The sequence below is a fragment of the Equus caballus genome, chromosome 28 (assembly GCF_041296265.1).
Source record: "Equus caballus isolate H_3958 breed thoroughbred chromosome 28, TB-T2T, whole genome shotgun sequence".
Taxonomy (NCBI): domain Eukaryota; kingdom Metazoa; phylum Chordata; class Mammalia; order Perissodactyla; family Equidae; genus Equus; species Equus caballus.
In genome coordinates this window covers 24825361-24851614 of record NC_091711.1, presented here as the reverse complement: position 1 = coordinate 24851614, position 26254 = coordinate 24825361, and the positions used below count along the sequence as shown (strand labels likewise).

The 26254-nt window shown below is 43.9% G+C and overlaps 1 long non-coding RNA gene across 1 annotated transcript in view; it reads right to left on the bottom strand.

Annotated features, from left to right (window-relative positions):
- Nucleotides 1-8825: 8825 nt before the first annotated feature.
- LOC111771081 (uncharacterized) overlaps nt 8826-26254 on the bottom strand; it is a 59015-nt gene continuing 41586 nt past the window's right edge. Inside the window, exon 4 of the long non-coding RNA XR_002804705.2 lies at nt 8826-9308. This is a non-coding gene — a long non-coding RNA (uncharacterized lncRNA). The remainder of the gene's footprint in view (nt 9309-26254) is intronic.

Here is a 26254-nt window from a genome sequence, read left to right as displayed (position 1 = left end):
CACCTATAAGAAGCTTGCATTAATAATACTCACCTCTTAGGATTGTTGTGTGCCTTAATAATGCAAGTGAGGTGAGGTATGATGAGTAAAGGGCACAGTAAAGGTTGGGCAACTATTAGTAATTTTGTTGTTAAATTTATTATAAATAATAATTATCAATGTGGTTAGACTTGTGCCTATGTTTGTGTGCTGCCTACTACAGGACATAGCTCTTCCTCTCTGTCCACGCATAGTCTTTCTCTCTGAACACTGCTCTTCCATCTGTGACCACAGGCCCTTAGCATGCCTCTGCCATACCACATCATTTGGAGTGGCGCCTCAGTGGGCTTCGGCATGTGGAGCGACACAAACACCAGTTGCTGTTGCTCCCTGGCATCATCTCCTGTGACGGGTGCTGGGGTTCCCTGGACAGCTTCTCCCCGACTCCCGTTCCCCAGGGCCTGTGTCCTGGAGCTGCTCTCGGGCAGACGTTCTTTGGTGGTGGCGGCTGGCTGTTGGCCAGAACCTCGACAGGGCCACCTCACAAAGTCCGTGTCACAGATGGCTCTAGAAACTGCCGAAGAAGCAGGATGCGTTGCTGGAAGTCGGTCTGGCGCCATGGTGAGTGCAGACCTGCAAAAGCTCAGCTCCTTGTCGGTTCCGTCTTCTATCTTTCAGGACTCCAAGGGCACCCTGGCTTTCTGGATCAGGCATGGAAGACAAGATGGATGAGTTTGGCTTTGAATTGTGGCTTTGGCTTGGATTCTCTATACCCGGGTTTAAGCAGCTTCTCTCACTATGTCAGACAAAGGCTCTATCAGTCATTTGCTGCTGGCTCCTATATTTGTTTCTTTCATCTGAATTATAAAGAGCTATGAGGTTTCGAAAATCCATTATTTGATTTCTGGTAATATGGGAATCTTCACCAGGGTTAGACTCTCTAATATACAGAAATTTACCTACTCTCTGGGGTGTAGGGTGCTTGGTAGCAGGGCTGCCACATGTGGTTGTTCAAGTTGGGCACTGCACAAAGGTGCCAGGCAACTGGGCTGGTGTAGGGTGAAATCCAGCCCATGCTCAGCTTACCAATCCATGTGCCCTGGCTCAAGCTGAAGGACACATTTTTCTTATTGTCCCAAAGTTGTGATATGGGTGTGCAGCTGCCCTGCTTGGTAGACTATTTTGAAGGATTTACTCTGTACGGGAGATAGAAAATCAGATTGGCAATTAGAAGCTGATCTTCAGCATATTTACTCTCAAGAGGTGACATTTGATATAAAATAGGTCAATTCAGAGCTATAAAGACTGCCTTCTTTCAACCTCACTGCCGATGCGTCCCTGGAGCCCGGATAGCATGCATCGATCCAACTCTGCACCAGAAGGAGTCTCTATTTCCGTTCCCCACCAGGTGGGCTGGGCAGCTCAGGATTAGGGTCTGCTGGGTTTAAAGAACCCACGCCCATGAAACTGCCTATGTCCTTCATTAGGAACTGAGGTTTCGTGAAGTGTCACGATGTCACTCACAGGAACAAAGTAGCTCACACCCCTGGTGCTATTGTTCCTGAAAGATGGCTGTTCAGTTGAAGGAATGGCGGAGGGGGCCCTGCCGCCGCACCTGCTGTCTCCTCCTGTTTCCCGAGTTTTGAATTCATTCATTCATTCACTAGCTGTTTACTGCAGGAGGCAGTCCAGTCTGGCATCATGCAACCTGAGTTCAAATATGGGCAAGTTATTGAACTTTTCTGTGCCTCAGTTTCCTCATCTGTAAAATGGCAGTAACGATAACCCCTACCTCATGGGGCTGTTGTGGTGATTAAAGGAATGAATGTGTGTAACCTGTGTTGGACCTGGTGGAAGCCCTCAACAGAAGTTAGCTCTTATTCGTGGAGCACCTGCAATGTGCCAGGCATTGGGGTCACTGAGGGGCTCCAGGCAGTCATGTAAAGGACTCCAGCCCGTCTGCCCTCTTACTGTCTAGAAGGAGCTGTAAGACCCTAACTTCATCGCTGTGCTATAGGGCACGATAGCAAAGCTTCTCGAACTTGAGTAAGTACAAGAAGCCCCTGCATTAGCCATCAGGGAAGTGCAAATCCAAATGAAAATGAGACCCCACTTCACACTCACTAGGATGGCAAGAGCACAAAAGGCAAGTAATCACGAGTATTGGCGGGGATGGGGAGAAACCCGAGCCCTCATCCTCTGCGGGTGGGAAAGTAAAATGGTGCAGCCACTGTAGAAGCCAGTCTGACAGCTCCTCAAAGAGTTAGACACGGAATTGCTCCAGGACCCAGCAAGTGCATCCCTAGGCACATAGCCAAGAGAAATGAAGGCACGTCTACACAAAAACCTGTCCCCAAATGTTCATAGTAGTACTATTTGTAATAGGCAATATTATAAGTGATAGGGTAGCCCAAATATCCATGAGCTGATGGGTGGGAAGACAAACTGTGGTATATCCATACCGTGGAATATTATTTGGGCATAAAAAGAAATGAAGTACTGATCCATGCTACAAGATGGACGAACTTTGAAAACGTTATGTTAAGTGAAAGAAGCCAGTCACAAAGGACCGGCTATTACATGACTCCATTTCTATGAAATGTCCAGAGTGGGCAAATCTACAAAACAGAAATAGATTAGTGATTGCCTATGACTGGAAGGTGGGGGAGTGGGAATTGGGGGTGATAACTAAAGGATCTGGAGTTTCTTTTGGGGTGATAGAGTGTTCTAAAATTGACTGTGGTGATGGTGGCACAAATCTGTGAATATACCAAAAAGCTATTGAATTGTATGGCACATGACTTATCTATCACTAAACTTTTTTTTTTTTTTTAAAGAAGTACCTAGAGTATTTGTTAAAGATGCATATTTTCGGTGCCTTCCTCTCAAGATTTTGATTCAAGTCTGGGGTGAGGTTATATAATAAGCCTTTATTTTTCAATTCTTCTGTCATATTGGCAGTTGAGATGAATGCTTTGGCCAGAGTAAATCGTGACTGGCTTCCTGGAGGAAGCTGTACTTTACTTGCACTGGACCTTACAGGTTAAGGTTAGTGGAGGAAGAGAGACTTTCCAAGAGCTGAGAACAGCACAAATCAGACTCATGGGTCAGACTCTGATGGAACTGACACTGGCGTCTCCTCAGGTCTGAATCTCACCGAGGGAAGGAATCAGGTAAAAGAGGAAGACGTGTCTTCTTCCTGAATGGCTCCTTTTTCTTCCTTAACCCTCTGAGCCGCTGCTAGCAAGGTATTTTTAGACAGTCCACATCAACTAATAAGCCAGGGCAGGAATTTGTCAGGGAGAAGACGGAAGGGGACAAGGCAGTAGGCAGGAGAGTGACAGCAGTTCACGGCAGTCCCTTCTCTTCCAGCTGAGCTCTACAATAGCTGCTGTATTTGAAACTGTCACCATGTGAGTTAGAAATGGGCCAAAAGGCAGCTATTAACAATCCACTGAAGGTCTTAGTTTAATGCCCAAGGGGTTCTCTGCAGCTGGCCCTCGCTGTTGGCCCTGCACAAGTCTTTTATGTGGCTGACTCTTCATATGCCCTCAGGATTAATAGTTTTCTCTTGAAAAAGTGGCGAAATCTCAGACACTCAGGCAGGTCCCCTGGTGAGGGGGAAAGGGGAAAGTGGTCTGAAGATGAACGGCTAATCAATACTAGTGGCACCGATGAAATCCGTGCAAGTCACAGGCCGAGGGAGGGAGGAGGGGAGGAGAGTGGGGTCAGCAGAGCTTCCAGAAAGAGAAGAAGAAATACAATATCCAAGACTAATTTTGGAGGTTAAAGTGATCTTTATCAGATTAATATAAGCTACACAGTTGAAGTAAATTTGGAGGTACAAAGACTAGTATTTTTTCCCACAGTCCTTGGTAACTCATGGTTCTTTGCAACCAAGGTGACCCATTTGTCCTGGATTGTCCGGGACTTTCCTAGTTTTCAAATGGAAAGTCTCATGTCCCGGGAATCTTCTCGGTCCTGGCAAACTGGAACAGTTGGCCACTCTATTGGTAACAAAGGCATCCCCTCTTCTTTGCCTCAGAGAAAAGGTGACCCCATAGAACATAGAGAACAGAAGAGTCAGTTCTTGGCTTTTGAGTTTCAAAATCTAGGTCTAGGCATGAGGCAGGATGGTTGTAAGACTGTAAGACCATGCAAGAGCAAGGATTTTCCCCAGGCCACATAAAGATTCTGAGATGAGGATGAGGGGAGGCCTGGACAAGGAAGAGATCCCAGACCAGTGTCGTCCAATAGAACTCTCGGGGATGATGGAAGCGTTTTATAATAAAAACCATGCTCTCCAGTGTGGTAGCCACTAGCCACATATGGCTACTGAGCACTTGTGATGTAGCTAGTATAAGTAATTTAGCATATTTTACCCAATTTAAGTTTGAGTGAGCACATGTGGCTAGTGGCTACCACACTGGACAGCTCAGTCTTCGGTACTACTGGGAACTTTCTTCCGAACAGAGCCATGGCAGGAAGGGAGTTGGTTGGTGCGGAGTGATGGAATCTCCAGGTAGATTTGGGGAACCAAGAGCAGAAAGAACTTGAGCTTCCTTGCCATGGAGTAGAAAGACTCTAGAAGGCCCTGAGCCCATAAGGCATGAGAGCAGAAGGTATATCTGTGCAATGAGTCAAGACAGACAGGTCCAAGGCAACCTCACAGAGGTTTCTGAGGTCCCAGGATGACTTGGGCAATAGAGCATTTCCTGTGCTCTGTGGAGTAACCCAGACATGACACATGGAGTTGGCAGATCTGCAGAGGCTCAGTGGTTGGGAACAAGGGAGGGCACAGTTGTGACTCACACAGAACAAAGACTAAATGATAGGCAGAGTCGTCTCAGCGGATGCCACCATTGACAAGAAATAACATGGAAAGACAGATGCCAACCCTCCCCCTCCTGCCATCTTGGATCCACATTAGCTCCTTGGAACTTACACAGAATCTAGGGAGAGACTACGCATTGAGAGATTAAGTTTCTGTCATCAAAAGTAAAGGGGTATTTGACATAGACATTAAGTTCAAATATAGGAAAATAAAGTTAAATTTCTTGCACAACTGAGTGTACGGACTGACGCTTGTACCCTCTACACTATCATATACTGATGTTGCCTCTTGCATAATATTGTGCCAAGTGCATGACAAACATCATCTAATATAAGTTTACAACAATCTCTGAAGAAAGTACTGTTACTACGTTCCTTTTACGGATGAGGCAACCGAGGCCCAGAGAGCTCTTCTAACTTTCTTATAGACCACCCAAGGCTGGGAAGTGTTGAAGTCAAGATTTCATTCTAGGTTTGCCTGCCCCCCAAAATACTTAACTTCTAGGGCCCGATGAAGAAGAAATGATAATATAGATTCAAACTCCATCTCTGTTTCCTTTTGGAAACCCTGTTTTCCAGCCTCCATTGCAGTTAAATGTGAATGAGTTCCGGCCAATGGAATGCAGGAATGTAGGAAGATGTTATGTGTGCCATTCACTGAGGAGAGAGAGACAGACAGACAGACAGACAGGGAGGTATAAGGAAGCACAGACATAAATCGGGTTTGAGAATTATGTCTAGGAGTGGACGTGGATGTGGTCTCTGACACATAGTACTGACTAAACGCAAAGAGAACAGAAGACTGCTATGTTTATGCCAAAGAAACCACAAACCTGAATTTAAAAGAAAAAAAAAAGTCTTTGTTGAAGTTGTAAAACAATCTCAGGCCTTAAATTCGCTCCGGGAGGAATCAGGGACCCAAAGCTGGGGAGCCTCCGGGGAGAGCATACTCATCAGCATCTCGTTCAGACATGCCAGGGAGAGTGACAGACAAGGCAGTGTTTCCCAGAGACCAGAGAAGATCAGATCGAGAAACTTCAGAATTGCTACGAGCAAGGACAGCTTCTTCCATTCTTCCCTGTGTTGAATGGGAGTTTTAACTGTGGATATCCTGGTCCCACTCCACCAACGTGGAGGGAGCTGTGCAGACAGATGGCTAGTCTTCTGGTTCACAGGTCACCAGATCACAGGGAGCCATGTCTGGGCCCGATGGAGAGGACTGCCCCACGTCATTGAGATCCCAGCCTTGGACTGGCTGCAGTCATTGGATGGGGTTTGGGTTGTCTCACTTGGAACGAGGTCTGTGCTTTCTGTGTGAGGGACGTAATGTAAAATGGATGAACAGATGGTGACAGATGGGTGGACGGTGGCAGAGACAATGCTAGGTGGTCAAGAAACCCAGTTTCCTTTTCCTCCTGGTCACCCAGCAAGACTACATGTCTCAGCTTTCTTTGTAAGTTGGTGGAGCCACATGACTGAGTTCTAGCAAACGGCACGTATATGGGCAGTGAAGAGAGGGGTGGTAGAGAGGCCCCAAAGGTAGAGTTGAGCCACCATCAGGGTAAACTGGAGGGACAAGTTGGCAGGTAGAATGAGAAAGGGTCCTCTGTTCCTGCAGACTTAGTCCAGCTCTTGGTGAGAGGCACTCCCGTGGAATTTTCTAGACAGGGCCTCTGCTATGGTTGCGCAGATTATGAGCTATACAAAGGCGCCTGGCTGAAAATGAAAGCTAAATTTGAGCCCGTGCTCCACACACCTAGCCGTGTGTCCCGGCGCTGGGCTTCATCTCCCTGGGTGAGGTTGCTTCTGTCTCTGCACAAAGCACCTTGTCTTCCCGAAGCCACGTACCAGTAGGTGGGAGACATGGGTTTCCCCTCCTGAAGGCGCCTTTCTCTAATTGGCACAGAGGAGCCTTATGGTGGCTCGGTCTGCAGTTTTTGGATCAGCTAGGGGCTGTCCTGCGAGACCAGCCCAGTCCCTCTGTGACCTTGCTCTTACAGGTGGTGGAAACATGAGCCTGGAATAACTTTTGTTGGAAACAAAAAATGATAGCCTTATTTGCAAAGAAGTGTTGAGTGACCTTATCTACTTCTTGCCCCAGCTTCTTCCTACCATTTGACGGTAGGCCACTGGAAATCTGGGGTGCTCTCTGAGGGTTCTGACAGCTCTGGGACTACCAAGAACTGATGAAAATGCGTGCTCCTCTTTGTGATGGTCATTTTTCTTCTTGCCTCCTTGATTTGGTATTTCTGGTAAACCGCCTCATTGAAGCGAATTAAGCAAACTCATAAATATGTATATAGTCCTCAATTATCTGTTGATGGATATGGACTCTGATACATTTACATAATGAGCTTTTAAAACATGCAGTTGCATTTTACAATTAGACCGAGGTGGGGGCTGGGTGAGGGGACTTGGAAGGAAAAACAAACTTGCTCCTGATAATACCAAAGGCACCTGTTCGGAGAAACCTTGAAGTTTAAAGGAGCAAATTTGCCCTGTTGAGGAGCTCAGTTCCTCCTCACAGATTTCAGATAATGTTAGGGATGTTGTCAAGTCAGAAGCAAGGCCAAGTGGAATGGAATTACATCCCATCCTCAATGCTGACAGCAGAGCTATTAAATCAGAACAAAGGCAGTAAAGCCTTCAGGGCTTGGGAGCCATAATTGGTGTGGTAATAATACTGTTATCCGCTTCCCCTCTATTATGGGCACGTGGGAGGGACGCAGTCCCTCACGTCTGAAATTAGGTATGGCCATGAAACGTGTTCTGGTCAATGAAGGTGAGCAGAGGTGATGTTAGTCTTTTTTGGGCAAAAATATTTTAGAGCCACTTTGCAATTTTCCATGTTCTCTTCATTATGCCGTGAGTCTGGAGACATCCCAAATGATACAGCTTCTGTCACCCTGAGTCGTAGAATGGGGATGCCGTGGAACAGAGACCCATGTCAATATATGCTGGCCATTTAGCATGAGCTAAAAAGAACCCTTTGTTGTTTAAGGCGCTGAGATTTAGGGGGTTGTTTGTTACAGCACAAAACCAAGCCCATCCTGACTGATAACACTGGGACCAGCAACTTGGAATACTATTCCAGGAACAACCTCTGTTGGGAACTTGAATCTAACAGCCCATTTCTGAAGAAGGAGTTCTGCGGCCCAGCTAAAACAAACCCCTTTTCCCTGTTCCTGAAAGGAACCTCTCATGTGGGTTCCCTAATCTTATACCTACAAGACAGCGCAGTCTTTCCAGTTTCACTGGGCTGACGGGCGTTTCTCCCCAGCTTGAGGGAGGGCCCTGAAGGCCGCTCCAATTTGGTGTTCAGCATGAATTCATGCAGTAAATGCATCTGAGCCATCTGATGGGCTATTATGAGGGCGAGTTGTGATTTGATAAATTCACTCTGTAAAAAAAAAAAAAAAATTGAGCTCCCTCGGACAAAAATTGCAATATAAATCCTTACATGATAGTAATATCCTGACAGAGGAGATAATTAGAACGTAGTGATAGCAAAAGAGTCCTAAATTAGAAGCTGCTTCTCATTCACAGAAGCAACAGAGGAGGCGACTATGGTTTTAGGACCCATAAGAAGCAGCAGATCCCAGAGTGAGAAGAAATGGTCTCTGTGTTTGCAACCTAAAGGAGATGAAAGTAACAGACTTTTTTCTATGTCCCATGTGCTTTTCTAAATGCTTTACTTACGTAACTCATTTATTCATCACAAAACCCTGTGAGGTGCCCTCAGTTCACACATGAGGAAACTGAGGCACAGAGAGGTCAAGTAACTTGACGAAGGTTCTGGATTTTGAGATCAAACAGTCTGTTCCAGAGTCCATGCTGATAGTAGTATCGTAATTTAGGTGCTTCTGTACCTACAAAATGTGGGCAATATGAAGGGAGTGTAAATTAAAAAGCCAAAAGATGGATGGAAGGAAGGGTGAAGTATAAGGAAAATTATTGTTAAAGAATAATTTTCAAATTAAGATAAAATTGTGACTCTCAACCAACTAAAAAATAAACACATGTCAAAGATTTTATTTAACTCATTAATTAGTGAGGGAACCAGGAATATGTTACAGCCTTTCTTTCAAGGGAAAACTCAAAGTACCACATATATATGGACTAGGAGGAATTTGGGAAACGAATTTATAAATGATGTAGAACATTCTACAGAACAGGGCAATGTCCAGAGAGTGATATCAGTTGCATTCCACTGGACACAACTTGCATTTCTGTGACAGGAGTTATTTGCATTACTATCAGTACTCCACATCTTAACTTCTGTCTCTGTAGGGCTGTAAATAACCTCTCCAGAGACAAACAATGGTGCACACACTTACGAAATCTGATGCTCCCCAGATGCTCCACCAGAAGGATATCCAGTAATCTTTTTTTCCCCCGTTTCAAAATCTCCCACAATTCTCCTCGCCAACATCTTTTGTCTTTGTACCTATGTGGCCGAGCAAGTCTTCGTTTTTTTCACTTCTGTGAGCAGGGGTCTGGGAAAAAAGAGATGGGATGCTTATCCCTCCTGTCATCTAACTGAGAAGGTCATTTCTAACGTATGGTCCTACTTGATAAACATTTTTAAAAACCCTCTCATGTTCTCCTTTAACGTGACTTAAGGTTTCAAATCAAATATCTCCACCAACAAACCGAACAATGCCCCCAACTCAATTCTGATGTACCCCTAAGTCATACTTTCCTCCCCTACATTAAAAATCATGGGTCTAAAAGGTTGACTTGGAGGAAAGAACTGAGGACCTGACAGCTATGTTTGAACACCTTCAAGGGCTGCTGTGGAAAAGAGAACAGATTTCTTTTGAAGTTCCAAAGAATAATGTTAACCAAGAGCTGGAAACTACAGAGATGCAGATTTTTGCTCAACAAAGGAAATGCAGTTTTGCCTCTAGAGATCTTTCCACCAAAGAACTGGGCTGCCTTTTTAGATAGCGACATCCCTCCCCATCACTTGAGTGGCTCGTGGAGGCTACGCATCTTCTGTTAGGGATGCTGAGGGGTTGGCACTGCCCTCAGACCTTTAGAGGGGCAACACAGACCCTGTGGTGGGCCAAGCTTTAAAGTAGTGGCTCTCAAATTCTGGCGTGCACAAGAATCATGCGAGAGCTTGGAATACACCCAGATACGTGTTACCCCACCCTCCCCTTCCAAAGATTCAGATTCACTTGGTCTGGGGTGGGGCCTGGGATTCTGCATGTCTGAGGAGCTCCCAGGTGACACTGGTGCAGCCCTCCCGGGACTGTACCTTGGTGACGCTCCTTCAGAAGGCCCTTTGCAGACCCTCCTGCTGCTGCACTCATCCTTACAGGGTAGAGCGTCTATGCGCTAAGAGGACATGCCCATCCAGAGCCTCGCCTTCCAGATCTGACGGGCATTTCCCAGAATTCCCTGACCAACAACCTCCAGCTTCCTCCCTGGGCCTGCCTACACTTCTCTTGACTCAGCCTCCTGAGGAGACTCTGGTAGTTTGCTTTTAATTTAACTCGGAGATGAATATGGCGACTGTGAAGGTTGAATTGTGTCCCCCAAAACATATGCTGAAGTTCTAAACCCTGGTACCTGTGAATGTAACTTTATTTGGAAGTAGGGTCTTTGCAGATGTAATCTCGTAAGATAGGGAGTTAAGATGAGATCATTAGGGTCAGCTTTAATCCAACATGGCTGGTGTCCTTATAAGCAGAGGGACATTTAGACGCTGACACACACACAGAGGGTAATGGCACCTGAAGACACAGACACACAGGGAGAATAGCAGGTGAGGACAGAGGCAGAGGTCGGAGTGATGAAGCTAGAAGCCAAGGAATGCAAGGACTGACGGCTATCCCCAGAAGCTGCAAGAGAAAGGAAAGGCTCCCCTCGAGGCTTCAGAAGGAGCACGGCCCTGCTGACACCTTGATTTTGGAGTTCCAGCCTCCAGAACTGCGAGACAATAAGTTTCTGTTGTTTTTAAACCACCTAGTTGTGGTACTTAGGTACAGCAGGACATGAATATAGGGACTCTGGTTCCACAGAGCAGATTTTCTAAAAGGCAGAGCTGATTGACGGAAGAGCAGGGACTCCCTCCAGGAGAAGACATCAGAGGGGGTGAGGAAAGGTTGTTTTCATTCCCCAAAATATGATGAAAAAGAGCAGAGAGAGACTAGAAGTGAGGGAAACCCGTGGTTGAGAGGAAAGTCTGGATTTGTCTTGAGGTGCAGGAGAAATGCTGGTTAAAGGCAAACAAGAAGGTGGGAAAAAAGGAAAGCAGTTCTATGACAGGAGGAAACAGAAAGAGCAGCTAGTTACCCTGTCCCCGAGGCTGACCTTGCTGTGTGGTCAGGCACGCATGGATGCACGCACACACACGCACTTGCATGCATGTGCCCACACCCACGCCCGCGACAGCGGCAAACCTATGTTTTGTCTTTGTTCTCCACTTTCCTTTATGGTCCCAGCATCTAAATGCATGTTAGGACTAGACCAAAAGACCAAACATCAAATGTCTCATGGCAACTGTGCTGTTTATCGTGTTGTCAAGGATCCGCGCTTCCGCTGTTCTTGCCTTCTGCGGAAAGGGTCCTAGTCTCGTTGGATGGAGTGGTTAGGAGCGTCAGGAATTAAGATCTAAACGAACAGTTACCTGGCTTGTTTCTGTTTCCTTGTCTATTTTCTAATAGCCCATAAGCCCTTCTGTCCCTTGCCTCTGGGCATGTAATCACACTCAATCACCGATTGACACAAGTCTCCAGGGGCTGCGATTCCGACTTCGCCCAAATCCAGAAAGTCCCACTTTGGCTCCCTAAGCTCCTAGATTTTTACAAAAGTCCAGTGGGAGCCCAGGAATTGGAGTTACTTACAAGGGGAGGTCTGGCTTGCCAGTCACAGTTTGGGCAATGGAGGAGCTTGTGATGAGGGGTACAAAGGGAAACGGAAGGAACCTGAGGGTCCCCTTCTCTCCTTGTCCCTGGCATCAAATAGAAGAGACAAGTAGAGCGTGATCTTAAATGGTTTTCGTGGGTTTGGTTCTTCCTGGGCCTGTATGGATGGAGTGGAGAACTCATGGGGCAAGGCCTCGGGGCGAAATGAGGAACAAGCAGGGGAGGGATGTGGTGGAGACAACTCTGTGGGAAATAAGAGCCAGAGAAGCAGTGGAAGCGCCAGAGGAGGCAGGCTGTCCAGTCTGGGCCTTGGGTGATTCTGTTTCTTGAGTCTTCTCACATCATCCCCTAATCCCCAAGAATGAAATTCTTACCCAAAGCACCAACCTTTTAGGGTGACACCTGGTTTCTCAAATGCTCTCTCTCCAAATAGGGGGAGAAGTGGAAAGAGTTTTAGAAGGAATCTTGGTGAAAGGGTGAAAGCTATATTTCAAACCTTTCTCTTGTCCAGGAGCAGAAGCTAAACCGCCATTAATTGGGGACCTCCCCCAAATCCATAGGTTGTGTCTAAGTTTGGGGGCTTCCAAAGTGCTGAATTGATGGAGGGTCAAGGCAGGGGAAACGGCTGTCCTTCATCTCCATATGTGTATATGGCATCCACTAATATGTCCTCCTTCCCATCTGGCCTCCTATCCAAAGTCTACTCGGATGGCCACCTGTCTGTCTGCCTCAGCACCTCACTCAGCTGGGTCTCTCCTGCTTGTAGGTGAGACTCAGTGCCAGGGAACTCTGCCAAGCTTGCCTCATGTTTGCCCCCTCCCCCTAGCCCTGGAAGCCAGGGGCAGCTCTCTCTGTTCTCTGATCCCCTAAACCCACCTGGGTTTCTATTGTTCATCTCCCAAGGACTGGGATGGGGACAGCGAATCAGGAAGCAGAATCCCTTCTCAGGGACACAGATATCTTAGTTCCCATACTTTCCCTGCATCTTCCCTGTGCCCCAGCCTACAGAACCTTTATCTAGTCTGGGGTGAAGGAAACTGATTATGACAGATCACATAGCCTGCAAAAACTACATGGTATAAAATATATGCCCTGAGTCCTGCAAGGCTTAGGTCCAAATCCTTAGACTGAAAAAGCCAAGATTTTGTTGATTTTGTTTTCCTGTCTCAGGCTCAAAATCCTTCCTTGAAGCAGTATATAGAACAATTTATTTGGGGCCTGAATGGGAAGAAGGTTCTGGAGGCAATAGAAAGACTTTAACAAAATATAATCAAATAACAATGTCACACTAAGATGCTGTAGAGTGTAGACTTATTCTAGAAACAATGTGGGAGACAGAGATGGGTTTGAGGATGGATTGGAGGGGAGCAAGTCTGGATGCAGGTGTCTCCTTTCAGGAGCCATGGAAAAAAATGTAGGCAAGAGATGATTATGGCCTGATTTAAACAGTGGGATTGGAGAGGAAACAAGGAGTTTTAAGATGAATAGGACCTAGTGTCCACAAGACTTGGTGACTCTTTGTAGGTGGAGGTAAAGAAGTAGCTGGGATCTAGAGTGACTCTCAAGTTTGTGGATTAGGAGACAGATGGATAGGATGTCACCAACGAAAACAAGGAATGTAGGAGGGAGAATGGGTTTGGGTGGTGCACTCTGCAAGAAGGAAGCTAATTCATGCAGTAGAAAGAGAATTGGCTTTCCATTGCTGTGTGACAAATCACCACAAACTTAGTGGCTTAAAACAACTCACATTTATTATTACAAAGTTTCTGTGGGTTAGGAATATGTGGATGGCTTAGCTGAATTCTCTACTTTAGAGTCTCTCATAAGGTTGCAATTGATGTGTTAGACAGGGCTGGGGGTCTCACCTGAAGGCTCAGCTGGGGAAGGATCAGTTTCCAATCTCACTTACATGGTTGTTGGCAGGATTCAGTTCCTCTAGGGCTGTTCAGCACAGGTTTCCCTCAGTTTCTTGCCATGTGGGCTTACCCAACATGGTAACTTGCTTCATCAAAATTAGCAAGGGAAATAGTCAATAGAGAGAGTCTGCTGGTAGGGAGGAAGTCACTATCTCTTGTAACTTAATCCCGGATGCAACATTCCATTACCTTTGCATATGCTATGTATTGCAAGCAAGTTACTAGGTCAAGCCCACACTCAAGGGGAGTGGATTACACAGGACATGAATTTTGGGGTTCGGGGATTGTTGAGGGCCATCTTGGAGCCTAATTGCCACATTCTGACAGACCTGGAATACAATTTTTCCTTTGCTATTCACTAGGTGGTAACTTTGAATAAGTTCCTTGACTACTCTAAAATTGTTTCCTCATCTATAAAATAGGGATATTACATGTAACTCTTGGGATGGCTGGTAAGTTGAATAAGACAATATATGTAACAAACCTAGCACATTCTTTTTCCCCTCTGCCATGTTGATTAACAACATTCCAGAAGATTCTTTCTTTGTCAGCCTGAGGCTCAGAGTGATGACTTTGGCAGTGAATGGGACTTGCCCCCACTCCAACTGATAGCATGAGTGAGAAATGAAACTTTGTGATCATAAGTCATTAGGATTTGGAAATGGATGTTACTGCAGCAAAATCTTTCTTGTCCTGACCAATACATCCTCAGAAATGGGTCCACATTTTATTGCTTTATTGTCAATTCCTTTACCTTGAATGGTGTGCTGCATTTTATGGCCCCTACCAGCTGTTTTTCACACTGGCTTCATTTCTTAATACTGTCATTTGGTGTGACAGAAACAGGACAGACCTCCTGCTGCATTATTGTTTGCCTAAAGGCCCAATTTGGGTTGTGGTAAGAGAGGATGTCTCAGACAAGGGCTATCATTTCCTAGCCTTTGAAGGATCCTGCTCCAGCAGGCTGAGTAATTTGTTAGAGACTAAAGGGATGGGGAGGGGATGAAATGTCACCAGCAAGCAGAAAACAGGCTCACATGATTTCTTCTTGTATGTCTGGCAAGATTTTTAATTGTTTCTAAAGAAATCAGCCGATTGATGTTAACCATATGGAACTGTTAAAACATGGGGTAACAGGATAATACAGTTGGCTCATGTTTCTTTAGTTGTCTGTAAAATGGCATGTAATTTGTAAACCAAAAATGGTGCTTAAGCAACAATCACACAAGGTTCTTCATTTGAAATTCCTCTCAAATTTTTCCCAAAGCGATTCCAAACGGATGGCATTCTTGGAAATACTTCATTTTAATGGTGTTGCTTAAAGGACCATTGCACTTACAATTATTTTTTATAAAACTAATTCTCTGTCTAATCCTATTGATTATGTGTCCTTCCTCCTTCCTACACTCCATTTTTTTCCTATTCATGTTCTAGGGGTCCCTATTTGGTCACCATTTCAGTAGAGGTGCCATGTCTGCCCTGGGCAGCAGGACAGTGATTCTGGTCTCTATATAAACTCCCAGAAAGTATTCTTTTAATTTAGGTTTTATAAAGACTTAATTTAGGGATAAGGATTAAACCCACCTAATGGGAGGAAATACATATAGTTAAGTAATGGTTAAACTACACATGTTACATACAACAGACAGCAAATAACGCACAGTTTTTGATACAGTATGATTCTGGCACTAATGACCAATCCCTTCCTGAATTACAGTGGGGACAGGTTCCCCCCAGGAGGCCAGGAGCGCAGTTTCTGTCTTGCTGTTGTTCCAGCAGCTCTTCTTTTACAGTCCTGTGGGTCTATTTCTCTGGCTCTTGTTGGGGACTTTTCATTCCACAGGGCTCCAAGCCCGACGTCATGAGAATCTGGATGAGCGCGGATTTGGAGCAAGGCTGCCGAACTAATGACAGAGGGCTTTCTGTCTGTCTGTCTTTATGTCTGTCTCTCTCTGTGATGGTTCAAAGTCTAGGTTTTAATCCAACAGAGACTTAGAGACTTTCAATCTCAAGGACTGAAACAGATTTTCGACTGCTGGGCTCTTTCTATTCCTGCGGCGTGAATCAGCAGAGCCGCTGAAATTGCGGCAACATACTCTCATATGCAAACACACTCTGCACTGGGGCTTCTCTCCCTCGGGGTGCGCGAGAGTCCCAGGGGTGCTTGTTAAAATACAGATTTCCAGACTCCACCTCAGACTACTGAATCAGAATATCTGAGAGTGGGGTTCAGACCCCTACTTTTTAAAACAAATTTTTGAGATGATTCTGAGGTCAGGTGACGGCTCTGGGAAGAACACTGCTTTAAAGTGCCCTCTCCTGCAATGTGAAGATTCTGGAGGATTTTTTAACGTTGGTTGGGGAATGAATATATCCGGGCCTGAGTGACATCTGAAAATCTCTCCTCCATTACTCAAAAAGGCTTCTTTTCTTAGACAGTTTACTTGCTTGAAATTTCAAACAGACTTTTTTTTTTTATTGCCATAACATTGGATTATAACGTTGTATAACTTTCAGGTGTACCTAGTAATGTATTTCGAATTCTGTGTAGATTACATCATGTTCACCACCCAAAGACTAGTTACAATCCATTATCACACACATGTGCCTAATCACCCTTTTCACCCTCTTCCTGTCCCCCTTCCCCTCTGGCAACCACCAATCCAATCTCTGTTGCTATGTGTTTGGTATTGTTTTTATCTTCTACTTATGAGTGAGATCGTACAGTATTTGACTTTCTCCCTCTGACTTATTTCACTTAGCATAATACCCTCAGGGTCCATTCATGTTGTCACAAATGGCCAGATTTCATTATTTCTTATGGCTGAGTAGTATTCCATTTTGTATCTAGACCACATCTTCTTTATCTGTTCGTCCCTATATAGACACCTAAGTTGCTTCCAAGTCTTGGCTATTGTGAATAATGTTGCAATGAACATAGGGGTGCATGTATCTTTATGCATTTGTGTTTTCAAGTTCTTTGGAGAGATACCCAGCAGTGGGATAGCTGGACCATATGGTAGATCTATTCTTAATTTTCTGAGGAAACTCCATACTGCTTTCCATAGTGGCTGCACCAGTTTGCACTCCCACTAGCAGTGTACAAAGGTTCCTTTCTCTCCACATCCTAGCCAACACTTGTTGTTTCCTGTCTTGTTAATTATAGCCATTCTGACTGGAGTGAGATGATATCTCATTGTAGTTTTGATTAGCATTTCCCTGATGGTTAATGATGTTGAACATCTTTTCATGTGCCTGTTGGCCACCCGTATATGTTCTTTGGAGAAATCTCTGTTCAGATCTTTCGCCCATTTTTAATTGGGTTGTTGGTCTTTTTGTTATTGAGACATATGAGGTCTTTGTATATTTTGGATATTAACCCCTTATCCGAAATATGGTTTGCAAATATCTTCTCCCAATTGCTAGGTTGTCTTTTCATTTCGTTGATGGTTTCCTTTGCTGTGTAGAAGCTTTTTAGTTTGATGTAGTCCCATTTATTTATTTTTTCTATTGTTTCCCTTGCCCGGTCAGACATGGTATTTGAAAAAATGCTGCTAAGACCGATGTCAAAGAGCGAACTGCCTATGCTTTCTTCTAGAAGTTTCATGGTTTCCAGTCTTACATTCAAGTCTTTAATCCATTTTGAGTTGATTTTTGTGTATGGTGTAAGATAATGGTCTACTTTCATTCTTTTGCATGTGGCTGTCCAGTTTTGCCAACACCATTTATCGGAGAAACTCTCCTTTCTCCATTGTATGCTCTTGGATCCCTTGTCAAAAATGAGCTGTTCATAGATGTGTGGGTCAAATGAATTTTTCTAAGTTCTTGCTACTCAGCTGGGTGTTGTGTCTACCCAAACAACAGTGACAAGGCTTGGTCTTGCAATGCTGGGATATGGAAGAGCAGGGAAACTGTCATGAAACCTGTCATGCCAACTGACTAGTTCTGGGAGAGTCAGCTTTTTAAAGCTATTTCTTCATGTCTTTCTAAAGATATTTCCAAATAAATGCCAAACAAGATTGTAACCTCATTGAAGACAGCAATAAAAAACTCCTATACTCTCCTGATAACATTATTAACCTCTACTATCTGCAATCTGATGGTAATTTGAAAGCACTTGCCCTACAGTACACTTGGAAAAGTTAGATAAAACATAATAAATGTATTCTTAAATGCAAAGGTGAGAATGAAAAAAAAGTAAGAGAAATCCTTGGGGGCCCAAAACAAAGAAGAATTTGAAAACCCAAGTTCAGAAGGTATTTTTCAATTTCACAACCAAGAAACATGGTTTCAGTGGCCCTGTGGGGACAAGATCTTAGACCCGAAAAAGTCAGGAGTGGGAGTGAGAATGCTATTTAGTCTGGGACCCTTAAAGGTACACACTTAGTGAAAGAGCAGACTAGAAAACATTTGCCCCACAATGAGAGATGAGAAATAAATGTGTCTATCTTGGCCAAAGTTCTGAGTGAGTCAACAAATCCCCTCAAAATTAGTGACCATAGACCTGTTAGCACACGTGTCTGGATTCACATTTATACTACATAGTCCTGGAAATTCCAAAGCATAGAATTAATATAAAGTGGCCCCAGGTTTATAATATTCCCAACCATTTAGCAGAGGAGAAAAAACTTCTTCCTGTAGGGATAAATGTTCAATCCAAGATTCAGAGGATTCCCATAGAAGAATCTCAATTAAAGTTGTGCTTGCAATCCAAAATTGCAAACTTGTACAAGCAAGCCACTATCAGAACAAACAACAAGGAGCGAACGAGGACCACGCCCCTTCCCCAAGAACTTCAGGGAGTGGAATGTTCAGATATAGGATGTAGAAATTAATGATATTTAAAATATTTAAAGAAAATAAGAGATGGAATTGAAAGCACAAGAAAGTAACATAACACTAAAAGACTAAGAAGATTTAGAAAAGAATCAAATAGAATTTCTAGAATAGAAAAACAAAATGGCTGAAATAAACCCTCAATGGATGAGCTAATAGCAGATTAGACATAGCTGGAATGAGAATTAGTAATCTAGAAGACAGAGCTGAAGAAATTACTCAGAACATGACACAGAGAGAAAAAGAGAGGGAAAGCATGGATGAGAGCCATTTCTTCCCTGTTCTAGACTTCCATTTTTCCACTCTTAGTTGTCATTGGGCAGAGTTAGACTAGCTGCCTTTCAGAACGCCATGGCTTAACAGAGGGAGATGGATAAGAAAACAAACGACTATGATCTAATATGACAAGGGCTATAATAAGATATGTAAAAGGACCAAGTAAGGACTATGAATGGGGGAATCCTTTTTTTGTTCTCAGCTGAACCTCAGTACCTAGAATAACAGCTAGCACATAATATTTGCTCAAATCATATTGAATGAATAGTATTTAGACCAGGGATCTAGCAATGCTTGTCCTACCAACTCTACTTCCTCCCATGAAGCTGTTGATGAGGCTATACCAACAAGGAGCAACGTGCTAGACTAAGTACCTTCCATGGATAATATCATTTAATGTACAATTTTATGAGGTAGAAAGTTTTGTTTTCCCTATTTTTCAATGAGAAAAACCAAAACTTTGATAGACTAAATAACTTGCCCAAGGTCACATGACATGTAAATGGCAGAAGCAAGCTACAAACCCAAGTGATCTGACCCCATTATGCTACACAAACCTGGGCATATGACCTTTTAACACTCCAGTAAACACTGTTCTCACTGGTGAGCATGACCCCATCACTGTCCTAAATTCTAACCAATCAGGTTACTCTCCTTTCCCCTTGGGGAAGAGGTGGGGAGAGGCGCAGGCAGGGAGAAGAAAGCGTTTTCTCCTATGTGGGCAGCAGAAGGGTTGCTGCATGTAGGGGACATGGAGGTGAGAGGGAATGGAGAATGTTTCGTAGAGGTGGTGGCATTTAGGTAGATTCTCTAAGGATGAGCAGGTGTCTGCTGGGAAAGGGCACTGGAGGTAGGAAAAGTAGCATATGCACTGGCATAGCTCTGCGTAGGACTTTAGTGTTGATTCTGATCTAGCTGGAATAGAGGTCTGTGAAGAGGAAAATGAGAGGTTAGATTAGAAAGGCCAGCTGGAGTTGGACTAGGAAAGGCCTTATAAGCCACAAGGAGTTTGGACTGCTTGGGATGGTTCCACTAAAGTTGACATTGCCTCTTTGGATGGCTGGTAATGCAGGCAAGGTGGGAACTACAAGAACTATTGGTCTCTCTCATAGACATGGCCTCCGCCATTAAGTCCTAGCCCCAGAAGCCCTGTTGCAAATGCTGAGATGTGGAAGCATAGACTGTGATTGCTTTTGGCCTTAAATCCTCACCTAATTCTAGGTGAACTACATCTGAAACCAGACATTTTTTTGTGAAGGGCAACATAGTAATGTCATATAGTCTCATATTCTCCAACCAGAATTATATGCCCAAATGACCTGTTCCCTAAGTCTGAAATTCTACCATTCGAGTGCCTTTTATTTTTAGGAACATATTCTGGTTAAATGCAGATAGGTCTAGAACAGTGGTTCTCAATCTTTGCTTGCACATCGGCATGATCTGGGGAGTATTACAAAGTAGTGATGCCTGGGTACCACTGCCACAGTCTGATTCAACTAGTCTGAGGTATAACCTCGGCACCAGAACTTTTTGAAGTTCCCCAGTTAATTCTAAGGTGTAGCCAAGGGTGAGAAGCACAGCCCTTGAAGGGGGAGCATGTTCTGCCACGAGGGTGGTCAAGGACACAGAAGGATGAAGAGCACTGATGGTAGCTTAAAAATGGCCAAACAGCTTCACAGTTTCGCTTAGAGCTGCCCCTGGCTGTGGTGATTCGGTAGAAGTCTTGTCAACACGTTTTCTGAGATCAGATAAAGCACCGTCATCTTCATAACTGTTAGCCAAAAAGCTGGAAGAAATTAAAGGGAACAATGCTTGTGGAGAGAAACACAGCGCTCTGGAAACAACTGTTCCCACCTTTAGTTCAATCTCTTAAAATGCAACCACTGAAAGGCTCCATTCTTCATTTTCATTTGTGTCACCTCTTGGGAGGTGAGCAGAGGAGAAGGTTGGCTGGAGCAGTGAGTTAAGATGACATATTAATAATCATTTACAAGTCATAACATGTCTTCAGTCACATTAGCACTTTGATGCTCACAATAACCATTAAGACAAATACCGTTTTTGCCATTTTACCAATGAGGATACTGAGGTGTGAAGAGCTTAAGTTATACATCCAAAGTCACACAGCTACCAAGTGTGCAACCTCAAGCTAAGCCAACATCTCTAGCTATCAGCACCATTGTAATGCCCAGGGTTCAAAGAGGGAAGACTGACTCCCATTACTCGTGACTGGGTATTCCAACTTCCACTTCCATGGATTCCCATCAATGATTCACACTTGTTCAACGAATACTCATTCTTTGCCCAGACAGGGGGTGGAGAAGGTAAAGAGCATCTCGAGTTTTGATGTGTCACCTTCCTCTGAAATATTTTCCTGACATTCCCTGGTCCTTCCCCCAGTGTTCCCATCTCAGTCACCAGCACCACTGTCCCCCCAAGAATCATCTCGGACAGATACCTCCTTTTATACCTTAGCCTCCTACATCCAATCACTTCATCACCATCACGTTGTCTTTTTTGCCTTCTAACTTTTCCTCAGCTATGTCTACCTCTCTCCATCTCCCGTACTGACACTATGCGTGCTGAAGTGATCATCATGTCACATCTAAATTGCAACAGTCATCTGCTAAGTGGTCCTCCTCAAGAGAGGGGAGAGTCTCCTCTCTCTGCTGCATATTTGTTATAGCCATAGTTTAACAGACCCTCAATTAACCTACAGAGAGACTTAGAGAGTCTTGGGGACCTCAGGTTTCTACCTCTCCATAAGCATTTTGCCTACACAGTTCCCCTCCATTCCTCCTGGTCACTCAGAAGAGTACTAGATCTGAAACCAAAATAACTGAGCTATGTCTTTGGTCTTGTGACTTAACTGCACTTTCATTGGTTTGGTCTCATGAGGAAGACGGCATCCCCATCTATCCTTATAAAAGTTCACTGCATGTTTAGACCATCCAACAATGGGCAAATGCGTCTTCAGGGACTGCTGCCCTTCTCTCATTCTTGGCTGTTTTTTTCAGTCACGCTGGGTGGCATCTACACATACACCCACACCTGCACACACCCACACTCATGATCCTTGTCTCCCAATGCTTCTGATTGATTGCTCTACATATTTGTCTTATTGTGGTAAAATATATATATAATTTATCATTTTAACTACTTTAAGTGTACAGTTCAGTGGCATTAAGTATAGTCAGCTTATTGCACAACCATCACCACTTTCCATCTCTGGAACTTGCTCTGGTCTATATTTTACAATTAGTTTGGCCACAGTCAACAGCAGTGGCCTTTATCACACAGAAGAACACATTTTATCAGCATCCCTCCAGAGGCTTAGAATTGAGTGCATATTTGGATTTCTGGGAGGCTGCCACAAATTTGTGACTATGGGAGAAGAGAATTTTGCAAAAAATCTTAGAATTCTTGAGAGAAAGCAAACATAGGAAGCAATAGCTGGTAGTTAGCTTAAAAGATTTTGGAAGTGGGGCTGGCCCCATGGCCGAGTGGTTAAGTTCGCGCACTCTGCTGCAGGCGGCTCACTGTTTCATTGGTTCGAATCCTGGGCGCGGACATGGCACCCCTCATCAAACCACGCTGAGGCAGCGTCCCACATGCCACAATTAGAAGGACCCACAACTAAGAATATACAACTATGTACCAGGGGGCTTTGGGGAGAAAAAGGAAAAAAATAAAAAATCTTAAAAGAAAAAAGATTTCGGAAGTGAAAGCCCATAATTTTCAGTGAATTTGTTAACTTTGCAAATGATCAAGAGATGGACAGGGCAAAATGGTTTAGATGGAAGAGAAAGGTAAAGAACCATAGAAGAGGTCTATTGTGATAGGTGATTGGGTAGCATTATCAAATTTTGTACACTCGGTGTAAGACAAAGTATATTTGCCCTGAAAAGAAAGTTAGGCTGTATCTCAAGTATGAGAACTGCAAAAAATTGTAAATGACCAGACAATTGGAGTTGAACTCAAGCACCTCCTGCTCTGGGCCCTGTTCCAACAAGCTAGCTGTTGTTGCTCTGATTTGCAGTGTGGCCTCATGTGCAACCATGCTGACAGTCCGCATAGAGAATGATGCCATCTGTCACTTCTTAAGGGCAATCATTAAGTCTTTGAAGCTCAGGTGAAGGTCACAAAGTATATTTCTTTTCTAATAAATGTGATTTTGCAGCAGTTATACTCTTTGATGGCAAAAGCAATGTCATTGAAATTTATCAAAGTTGCAAAACCATTACCCATGTGGAATGACTGAATAATCACACTCCTGAAAATCATGATTTCCTTCTCAATCACTTTTTTTCAGATGAACTCACTCTACCGAAGCTCTAGGAACAGGAGGCCCAGCTGTCACCAACATGTTAGAACAGCAGTTGGCGCGGTCCCTGGAGTTTTAGCTTGGGAGTGGCAGATTATCTCTGAGTGATAGATATGGTGGCTGCACAAGTTGTCATTCAAACTTGTGGGGCACTTTGGAGAGTGAAAGAGGGCACTGCTAATAATTATATGGGAATAACAGTCATGCGCTGGGACTGTCTCGGGTAAACCACGATGTCTGAGCCTTCAGGGAAGCATTTGGTGATGGGTTCAACTAGAGGTCATATCTATTTAATGACATGTGCAGTCACTACTGTGCGGACTGTCAATTAGGCATCAAGGTAGGAAATCCATGTACACATTTGTCATCAGTATCACTCCTAAGCCCTCCCACCCAGGAGGAACGCTCCATCAGCATGCTGAACTGATGGATTCTCTGCAGCCAAGGAGGGTGGATCTGAGGATCCAGGTCTGCAGGGGTTAGATCTGAGAGCGCCCAAAATAAGTGATGGCTATTAAACAGAATCCCAGCATCCAGCCTCACAGCAGGGTAATTCTGGTCCACGTCTCAGTGGTATTATAAATTGCTATATGTCACGGACTTTCAGTGACCCTTCCCCACAACCAAACCCAAGAACTATAATCTTCCAATGCTAAAGCTCAACTGAGTCTGCCAAACACAGTTTGGTAATTTCAGCTGTTCAAAACCAGAGACTCATATCTGAAATGTAACATGTGGCAGCAGAAAATCATTTCATACTGCCAGCATTGATTGAGAGTCTGCTAGTGGTAGTACACAGTGTGGTAGTTTGAAGTCAAACTGCTGGGGTTCAAATCCTGGCTCTGCCATTTACTAGCTATGTGTCCTTGGGTAAGCTACTTAACTTCTCTGTGCCTCAGTTTCCCTCATCTGTACCATAGGGTTAATATCTGTGGGAGAGAATGTACCTAAAGCACTTAGAACAGTTTGAGGCCCATGGTGGATATTTGATGGAGGTCAATGCTCATGTTGAAGGTGCTGAACTGGGTGCGGAGGTACAGAGAAAGAGAATACGTGGTTCTCCGCCTCACCCAAGTCCAGGACAGGTCCCCAGTGGAGCTTGGTGTCTCACCTTCCTCCCAGAGTCCCACTTTGGTCCCCAGATTCAATGATAGCAAACACCGAGCTTTGTACCCTCATTCGCCACCCATGTTCCCCAGCCTTTCCCACATCTCCTTTATTTTCATTAATGGAGTTTATTTATAGAATTTTAGATTGACAGAAAAAATTGAGCAGATAGTACAGAGAATTGCCAGCTGGCACACAGTTTCCCTATTATTAATGTTTTACATTAGTGTGGTACATTTGTTATAATTAATGAGCCAATATTGATACATTATTATTGACTAAAGTCCATAGTTTCCTTAGTTTTTACCTAATGTACTTTTTCCATCTCAGGATACCACATTACCTTTAGTCAGCGTGTCATCCAGGCTCCTCTTGGCTGAGACAGGTTTTCAGACTTTCCCTGTTTTTGATGATCTTGACCATTTTGAAGAACACTGGTTAGCCATATCATGAAATGGCCCACTGCTGGGATTTGTCTGATGTTTTTCTTGTGATTAGACCGGGGTTACGGGTTTGGGGGAGGAAGATCACAGAGATAAAATGCCATTTTCATCACATCATGTCAGAGGTATATACTATTGACATGATTTATGACTGCTTCTGTTGACCTTGGTCACCTGGCTTGAAGTAGAGTTGATCAGTTTTCTCCACTATGAAGTTACTCTTTTGTCTCCTCTTTTCTTCCTACTGTACTCTGGAAGGAAGTCACCACGTCCAGCCCACACTTAAGGAATAGGGCTCCTCCCCTGTTTTAAAAGGCACAAGAGGCATTACCTTGTCCTGTATTTATATACATCTATTAAATGTTGGAGATTTTGTGACTGTGCGTAGCAGCTGGCAAAGCAGGAAGTTACGTCAGTGGAAGGCTGAGCTCACAGCCTGAGGATAGATGCCCAAATGGGGATGGACTGGTTTTCTCCCAAAGCGGTCAAAGCAGTCAAATGAGGTCAAACAACAGATGAGAGGAACATAGAGAAGTGGGTGGTGTCTGTGCGGGCAACTGACAGATGGCCTTTCAATGAATAGAATATTAATCTTCTATATGATCTAAAATATCTTCTTAAACTAAGGCCAGTGGCAATTCTTTGAGTTCCAATGTAATTGTCATGCATTCACTATTAAAGGGGATTTTTTTTTTTAAAGCTGTCAGTTTGATTGAGGAGGATTAGAAAAGAAGAAGCAAGAATATTTTTAGACATTTTTAAAGAACTCATTTAGCTGCTTCCTAATTAATCAGTCTGTTTTCTGAGAGCAAACTGCTGTATAATTACTAGGGGAAAATTATTCTTAAAGAGGGATCCTGAACTGTCTATAGGAAAATGAATTCCGTGCTGGTACTCAGAAAGACTTAACCTGCTTAACACGGACGAAGCACTTTATTAACAGAGTGACTTCCCATCATCTGGTTATTAAGGGTTAATTGCATTTTAGAGCCACTTCTCTGTAGGGAGTGCTGATGAGGGAAGAGGAAAAACAATCAGGCTGACAGGCACTGAATCCAAAATCCTGAAACTTCTCCCAGACGAGTCCTTCTCACTACATTAATACTTCTCTCCACATTGGGAGCACTGCACTGGGAGTCCCAGATAGTTTTCATAGTAGGTTTCAAGGTAAAATCTCCCATACAATAAATGCCAAGTTCTATTTAAGAAGCAAGCAAGTCAGCATCTGGAAGCCAGTTTGCAGGCAGATCTTTAACTTCCAGGAATTCTGTTGGGGATTTAATGTTTCCGTAGCAACATTTTGTTGTGGCGTAAACTAAGTTTGAAGAATGCTGCAGGGTTTGCTTCTGTAATGTTGTGTCTCATGTCTGTACCATACGTTAGAGAGAGTCTCGAGATTTTATAGAGTGTATATATGCCTGTTTTAATTGTACTTTCTAACATTTTTCTCATGGAAACTCATGTATCAACAGAAATTCAAATCTTTCAAATGATTTTGGGAGGAAAAACTGTAAAGAAATGACCGTCCCCTGTTCAAAGCTGAAAATTTCTATGCAAGGTATTTTATTTCTTCAATAGTAATACGCTTCCATCATAGGAAAATTGACTAAGTTTGAAAGAAAAATGAGGACCTCATTAAAACTATTAGTAAGGCTGGAAACAAGG